Raw genomic sequence first — 8,867 nt, 5'->3', positions numbered from 1 at the left:
TTTGCCGCTGAGCTAAATCCCCAGCCCCAGCAGCTATACTTGTAATCTTATTGAGCATATCTTTGATCCACGTTGTACCCACCCCGTGATTTAGCTCTATAAAACTTCGTTTAAGAAGTAGGCTCATTGGCAACCTACTTTTGAGTCCTCTTCTGTCTCCCCAGAACTGTCTCTCTCAATAAAGTTTTCCTATTCTTTTCTTTTTTTTTTTTTTTTTTTTCAGTTTTCCTATTCTTAACCTCTGTTGTTCCTTAGAATTCATTCTTTGATTTTGGAGAACATGAACTCAGCATATCTGACATCTAGCAGGTTGGGCTTTATATTTATTTCCCCTATATCATTTGGAGGTACTATATCACTAGCACTTGGGAGGCTGAGGCAGGAGGGTCACCTCAATTTCAAAACCAGCCTGGGCCACATAGTGAGTTGTAAACCAGCCTGAACTACACCGTGAGACCTTGTCTCAAAAAACAAATAATAATAAAAATTAAAATAAGAAATAAAATGAGAATGAAACAGTTCAATGTTTTGCTTTCAGAGATATTGTATGTGGTCTCCCCGGCTTTAAGAAACAAATCTTTTTGGGGGGTCTTCTTGAGACAGGGTCTCGCTATGCAGTTCAGGTTGGGCTTGAGCTCACTTTGTAGCCCAGGCTGGTCTCAAACTCGTGATGATCCTCCACACCTGTCAAGAAATCTTTTAGTATTTTTTTTTTTTTGTATCAGAAGTCAAACTCAGGACCTTGAGCTTACAAGGCAGGTGCTTATGCCACTGAGCTATATCCCCAGCTCTATTATTGGATTTAATCCCTTAGATTTAATTATTTTCTGGGTGTGGTAGTTATTCAGTAAGTCCTGCAGGTCTGTATAATATTTTAAGTGTAAAAAATCCTTTGTTACTTTATAGCCCATAACTGGGTGCCTATCTGCCTTTTAAATGCCTTTACTGAAATATTAACACGTTAGTAACCTTTTCCTTAAAGAATAACAAAAAACATAGATATACACTTGTATAATGCTACTATCACAACTTAAAAATTAACAGTTCTAGGCTGGGAATACAGGTCAGTGGTAGAGCATTGCCTAATATCTTCAAGGCCCTGGGTTTGACCTCCAGCATTATCCGCAAAAACAAACAAGAGAAAACCCCCAATACATCCTGGGTCCACCTGAGCTAAAACAGAAGAAATAAAGTTAGATAGAAAGGAGAGAAGGAACTAGGCATGGTGGTGCATGCCTGTAATCCCAGCATTCAGGGGAGGCTGAGGCAGGAGGATCATTGGGAGATTGAGACCAGCCTGGGCTACAAGGTGAGCTGAAGTCCATTCTAAACTGCATAGTGAGACCCTGTCTCAACAAGACCAGAAAAAAAAAAGAAAAGAAAAAGGAGAGAAGGAAATCAAAATTTAAAAATTTTAAAAATTGTACTTTAAAGAAAAAACTGCAATTGCTTCTCAGCCTTTCGGCTAAAATCAAGTGAAGAAAAACTGCAGCTTCCGAACACAAGGCTGCTTTATTGCTTTTTTCCCTTTCCCCAAAACAGCAAAGCTGGGCAGCTCCCTTTCAGCTGCAAATGGATCTGCGCATTCCCTTTCACTTGCAAATGGTCGTCTCTCACCTTTAAATGGACCCCTTTGGGCATTCGCCATAGGAATAGCCTCTAAGACTAAGACTGAGTCTAAAACTAAAACTGTAGATTATCAAATTCCACAGATTTCCACCTCCAAAACCACATGAGATTCCGGCTCCCAGTTGTACCCTGCCTCATTTCTTTGAGCACCTGCGCTCCTGAGTGCGTCCTATATCTGGCTCTAATAAATCCTTGTCATTCCTCGTTTATTGAGGCCTCCTTTTTTTCGTTTGTTTGGTTTTTGTTTTGTTTTGTATTTTGTTTGTTTTTTTCCCAGTACCGGGAATGAACTCACTACCTCAAGACCTCACGCTTGCCAGGCAGGTGCTGTGCCACTGAGCTAAATCCCCAGCCCCTACTGAGACCTCCTGAAAATTCTTTTTCAGGACCAGAGGCAGCGAACCTACATATTTAATTTAAAGGGGTGGATTAAATTCCTTAGTATTACACACCATGGCATACTGTCAGACTCCAAAGTGGAAGGAAATTGACAATACTACATCATGAATGGGACTTGAGGGGATTATACTAAAAAGCCAGTTATAAAACGACAGAGGGCCGGGGATATAGCTCATCGGCATAAGTGCTTGCCTGGCAAATCTGAGGTCATGAGTTCGATTCCCGGTACCAAAAAAAAAAAAAAAGAAAGAAAGAAAGAAACAACACAACAAAGAATGCCAGGTGTGGTGGTGCACACCTGTGATCTCAGCACTCAGGAGACTTTGGCAGAAGGATTGACACAAGTTCAAGGACAGCCTGGGCTACATAGGAAGACCTTGTCTTAAAAAAAAAAAAGAAAAAAAGAACCAGCTGGAGTTCTATTGAGAAGTTTATGTCCAGGACTTTGGGAACTGTTCTGCAAATTCCCTAGCCAGTTTTTGCCACACCCTAATCTATTTCAATTCCACTTCTATAAGGAACTTACAGTAGTGAGACCCACAGTGCCAGAAAGAGAAACAGTGGCTGCCAGGGCCGAGGTAGAGGGTACGGGGCCATCTTGTCTCCTAAGTACAGACTGAGCTTTGCCAGACAAAAAGCCTCCTGGAACTTGACTGCACATTAATGTAAATGTACTTCACATTACTGAATCGCATGCTTAAACATAATTACAGTGGTAAATTTTGTACTTTACCACAATTCAAAAACTTTTTATAATTTCCCTGTTCCTCAACTGCATTAACTCTAGTGTCCAAATTTCTTTCCTCTTCTTCTTCTTCTTTTTTTTTTTTTTTTTTTTTTTTTTTTTTTTTTTTTTTTTGTCTTTTTGAGACAGGGTCTCACTATGCAGTTCAGGCTGGCCTTGAGCTCACTGTGTAACCTAGGCTGGTCTCGAACTTGCAGTGATCCTCCTGCCTCAGCCTACCAAGTGCTGGGATTACAGGCGTGCACCACCACGCCCAGCCAAGTGTCCAAATTTCTGATTGTAAATGTTGTAATCTCTTTTCAGTGTGTGTGGTGGGGTTGTTTTGTTTTATTTTGTTTTGTTTTGAGGCAGGGTCTTGCTATATAGTCCAGGCTGGCCTTAAACTCACTACGTAGCCCAAGCTGTCCCTGAACTCATGGCAATCCTTCTGCCTCGGCCTCTCAAGTGCTGCAATCACAGGCGTGCACCGCCACACCCAGCTTTCAATGTGTTTTCTTATTTTTTTAATGTGTTTTCTAAATTAGGATCCAAGTAAAATGTACACACAGTCATGGGTTACCTCTTGTAAATCTCTTCTGTTTGCTAGGTTCCTGCACCAGCTCCCCCCACCCCTTTCCTTGCAATTTATTACAAGAAACCATGTCCTTTGTCTTAGGGTTCCTGGATGTCTAGATTCCCATGGTAAGGCCTTCCTGGCTGCCTGACTCCCTGAAAATTGGATTTGGGGACTTTAGATTGGTTTAGGGGCATCATGGGTGTTAAAAGATGCCCTTACCATACTTTTTGCGGGGGGGGGGAACCAGGAATTGAACTCAGGACCTTGCACTTGCCAGGCAGGTGCTGTACTGCTGACCTATATCCCCAGCCCCACACTTTTCTAATGAAAATATATACTTTAGCATAATGGTAGCCTGTTGTGCAACTCAGTAGCTGGGCTGGAGGAATACAGGAAGGAATCTTTGCGTTCAGCGACTGATACATCAAACAAGAAGGTATGCACGTGGGTCAAAGTGCCAACAGGTGAATTTTATCCACATTACACTCCATGTTACATTTGGGTTTTGATTTATTTGTTTTTTTTTTTTTTTTCATTTGCTTGTTTTGTTGGGGGTTTTTGTGTCTTTTTGAGACAGGGTCTCACTATGCAGTTCAGGCTGGCCTTGAGCTCACTTTGTAGCCTAGGCTGGCCTTGAACTCACAATGATCCTCCTGCCTCAGCCTCCAGAGTACTGGGATTACAGGCATGCGCCACGATGCCCAGCTTGGGTTGGTTTGTTTGTTTTTGAGACAGGGTCTCACTATGTAATTCAGGCCGGCCTTGAACTTACTATGTAGCCCAGGCTGGTGTGGAGCACAGGATAATGCTCCTGCCTCAGCCTCCTGAGTGCTGAGATCACAGTAGGCATGAACCACCACGCCCAGCTAATTTGTTTTATTGAATGTTTTCTTTTGATTTTTCTCTCCCACCACCCCCCCCCTTACCGGGAATGGAACTCACAACCTTGAGCTTGCCAGGCAGGTGCTGTGCCGCTGAGTTAAATCCCCAGCCCCTGATTTTTCTTGTAGAAGTACCCCAGTTCAGTACAATGTCACATAAGGGCTGGGGATATAGCTCAGTGGCATAAGTGCCTGCCTGGCAAGTGCAAGGTCCTGAGTTCAATTCCTGGTACCAAAAATAAATAAATAAAAAATAATGTTATGGGGGTGGGGATTTAGCTCAGCAGCACAGTGACTGCCTGGCAAGCACAAGGTCGTGAGCTTGATTCCCGGTACCGGAAAACAACAACAACAACAAAAAAAACCAATGTCACATGAAAAATGAAAATTCACTTTTACAACTTTGGTTGTGACCGTGAGATGGAGAAATATATGACAGAGAGTGCAGAATGAACACCTTCATTCAGATGAGGAAGAAAACAGTAGTGTAAATAAATATTTGTTTTTAAATAAATATTTGAGAGGCCAGGGATACAGCTCAGTGGCATATCGACTGCCTGGCAAGCACAAGGTCCTGAGCTCGATTCCTGGTACCAATCAATCAATCAATAAATAAATATTTGACTAGTTAAAATGCTACAAAATACTCATGTATACCTGAACAATTTAACATTAGAACTAGGTCAGAAAATGTTATTAGGTTCTTGCCAGGAGTGGGGCCTATTGGACAGAATGCCAGGGCTGCGATTCAGTGTTGGAAATTGTAACAGACAATATGCTACAAGATGTTTTGAAATACACTAATAATGAAATATAAGTAAAACATTCTACGTGCATTAGTAGCAATACTCAAAAATATATTTATCATGACACCTCACTATCTGAACTAAAAGCCTTTACAGCAGGACTTTACCATTCTGATCATCAGAATCGAAAAGAATTTATGAGGTTTTTAGAATAGAGCCGGGCATGGTGGTGCACACCTGTAATTCCAGCACTCAGGAGGCTGAGGCAGGAGGATTGTTTCAAGTTCAAGAGCAGCCTGGGCTACAAAGTGAGCTCAAGGCCAACCTAAACTGCATAGCGAGACCCTGTCTCAATAAATAAATAAATTAAATAAAGAGATTTTTAGAATAATAATGACACTTAAGGGATTTGGTTTCTTTCAAAATTGCCTACATTTTGATGGCAAAAGACCCACCAAGAAAGAAAAAAGAAAAATATCCAATTATTTGGCTGCTATTCACTTATTTTTTAAAGCTTTGTTTTGAAATGTCAAGCAATTTATACAGCGTCTGAATACGTGGCAATCGATGAATGACGTGCATCATCTACTGTTGAAGTTTTCGGCAATATATGCCAAGTAAACCTTCCAAATACCGATTGTTGCCAATAAGAAACCAACGGAAGACTCCTTGCACCAAGGAGTTCAGAAGGCAGACTTTTTTAGGGGGGGCGGTGGAGGAGGCAGGGTCTCACTATGCAGTTCAGGCTGGCCTTGAGCTCACTTTGTAGCCCAGGCTGGTCTCAAACTTGCAAAAATCCTCCTGCCTCAGCCTCCCGAGTGCTGGGATTACAGGAATGCACCACCATGTCCAACTAGAAGGCTGACTTTTATTCATAACATTGGTGGACCAAGGAAAACTGAGTTTTCAAATCATTGGCCCAGAGTCAGGCTTGAGTTCAGTTTAAATATGATTTATAACTGAGAAGTACAAAACTGATAATGGGGGCTGGGGATATAGCTCAGCGGTACAAGCGCCTGCCTGGCAAGTGCAAGGTCCTGAGTTCAATTCCTGGTACCAAAACAAAGCCCAAAAAACAAAAAACTGATAATGGGTCACGATTGGTTACATAGAATACAAGAATTGTGTCATACATTGTCGGACAGGACTGTATGTACGGGGCGAGCAGAGTTAATATGTGTCCTTGATCAGGCAGTCTTTCCCCAAACATGACGGCCTTGAAGCAGGCTGGAGCCAGAGAATATTTTCCTTTTTTTGTCTTTTTGAAACAAGGTCTCACTATGCAATTCAGGCTGAACTTGAGCTCATTTTGTAGCCCAGGCTGGCCTTGAACTCATAACGATCCTCCTGCCTCAGCCTCCTGAGTGCTGGAATTACAGGCGTGTGCCACCATGCCCGGCTTATATTTTCTTAATTAAAGGAAACACAGTCAGCCTGACCTGTCATGTTGGAGGGTAACATCTGAGACCAGACAGTCAAGGTTTGTAGCTGAATTAAGTAAGCTAGGTATGTGACAGGCAGCAGCAACCAGTGCTCACAGGCCTGTAATTGATTTTGAACTTTTACTATAATATGCCTACAAGTCTGCTATTCTATAAGTACCCTTACAGTATAAAAGTATATGGTCTGGTAGATGCAAAGACATTTTACACCTTGAATTTAGACATTTATCCTGAAACTCATTCCAGGTCTTTATTCATGCAGTAATAAACCATATGATGTTATGAATAGACTTGTTGCACCTGTTTCAAAAATAACCCAAATGTCACATTCAACAGTTCTGCCAGGCATGGTGGTGCACGCCTATAATCCCAGCACTCGGGAGGCTGAGGTAGGAGGATCGGTGTGAACTCGAGACCAGCCTGGGCTACAAAGTGAGCTCAAGCCCAGCCTGAACTCATAGGGAGACCCTGTCTCAAAAAGACAAAAACAAAATAAAACAAAAGAAAAACAGTTCGTTCACAAGTTATCCATTGATGTTACATTTGCTAAAAGAACTTCAGTTGACCAGCACAGGAACTATTCACAAGAACAAGTGGAAATTCCTGAGAAAAATGTTGCAAATTCGGGACAGTGCCTGCTTGGCAAACCCAAGGTCCTGAGCTCAATTCCCCCCGACACATACACACACAAAAGTTGCAAATTCACAATAGAGAAATGTACAGTACAATCTTTGGATTTCAGACATAACATTGGCCTCCTATATGGCATAGAAAAACAAAGTAGTATTGATATTGTAAATATTACTCCATGATGGTAAGACTGACAGTGAATGAAGCCAGGCATAGTGAGGTACACCCCTAATCCCAGCACTTAGGAGGCTGAGGCAGGAGGCTCTTGTGAGTTCAAGATCAGGCTATGCTACATAGTGAGTTCAAGGCTAGCCTTGACTACGTAGCAAGATCATGTCTCAAAAAAACTAGAAAAAAAAAATTGATAGTGAATTCTCAACAGAAACGAAGCCAGGGGCCAGGAGTGGTGGCGCACGCCTGTAATCCCAGCACTGGGGAGGCTGAGGCAGGAGGATCCTTGTGAGTTCGAGACCAGCCTGGACTAAAAAGTGAGCTCAAGGACAGCCTGAACTGTATAGCAAGACCCTGTTTCAAAAAAGACAAAAAAACAAAAAAACAAAAAACAAACAAACAAAAAAACAGAAAGGAAGCCAGAAATGGTCACATTTCACAACACAAGGAAAGGTGATGTAGATGTCGATGAGTTATGCAGCAACTATGATGACACTCAAAACACAAAGCACTGGCCAGTGGTTGTGTTCCACTCTATCCTAAACATATCAGGCATAAAGAGTTTCAGAAGAAACAAAGAAAATAACAAGTACAAAATATCATGGAGAAGTTTTCTTAGAGGACTGGGTCTGGAATTGATAAATGATCAATTACAACACAGGATGAACAATATGTATCTGCCCAAAGAACTCCACAAAAGAATTCTGGAGCACACCGCTGAACAGACAGGTGCAGCATCACAAGACCAGCAAGATGTGGAGTACGGCCTACCAAAGAAGACAGGAAAACAAAACACATGCGCTGTCAGTGGAAGCGATACCTGTGTATGGCACATGCAGTTCTCATGTGTGAAAACTGCCTTAGGTGTAATCACTGAAGTAAAGATTACTTTTGTGGTAGAATTTTGTTTGTATTTTCATTGCAGTTTGCATAGGAATTTATTTCTGTTATTTTTAGATTTAATAAGCAAACAGTTATTGTAGAAAATGATGTTTATTCTAAACAATCAGTATATATTTGATATTTTAATTTATTTTATTGATATTTCATTTTTCTGCAAAGTTCACATTGTATAGTATAATGGGAAGCTCCTGACAAAAGGTGAAGAAAAGAGAGATGACAAGTATGGCCTGCCAAACAGGAAAGGAGCTGGAGACATAGCTCAGTGGCACAAGCGCCTGCCTGGCAAGTGCAAGGTCCTGAGTTTGATTCCCAGTACCAAATAAATAAATAAATAAATAACAGGAAAGGAAAGCTAAGCACACATGCTGCTTAAGCGAGACTTGCATGGAACATGCTATTGCCATGTGTGAAAGCTGCCGTATATGTGATAATTGAACCAAAGATTATTTCTGTGGTAGAGGTTTATTTGTATTTTCTTTTTTTTTTTTTTTTTTTTTTTTGGTACCAGAAATCAAACTCAGGACCTTGTGCTTGCCAGGCAGGCACATGTGCCACTGAGCTATATCCCCAGCTGTACTTTCATTGTAGTTTCCATAGAAAAAAAAATTTTGCTTTGAGACCAGGTCTTGCTATGTAGTTCAGGCTGGCCTTGAACTCACTATGCAGCCCAGACTGGTCTCAAACTCACAGCAATCCTCCTGCCTCAGCCTCCCGAGTGCTGGGATTACAGGCATGTGCTACCATGCCTGGCTCACATAGGAATTT

Source organism: Chinchilla lanigera, unplaced genomic scaffold, assembly GCF_000276665.1.
Source record: "Chinchilla lanigera isolate Chin_1 unplaced genomic scaffold, ChiLan1.0 scaffold00118, whole genome shotgun sequence".
Lineage (NCBI taxonomy): Eukaryota > Metazoa > Chordata > Mammalia > Rodentia > Chinchillidae > Chinchilla > Chinchilla lanigera.
Note: the sequence above shows the minus strand (reverse complement) of the source record.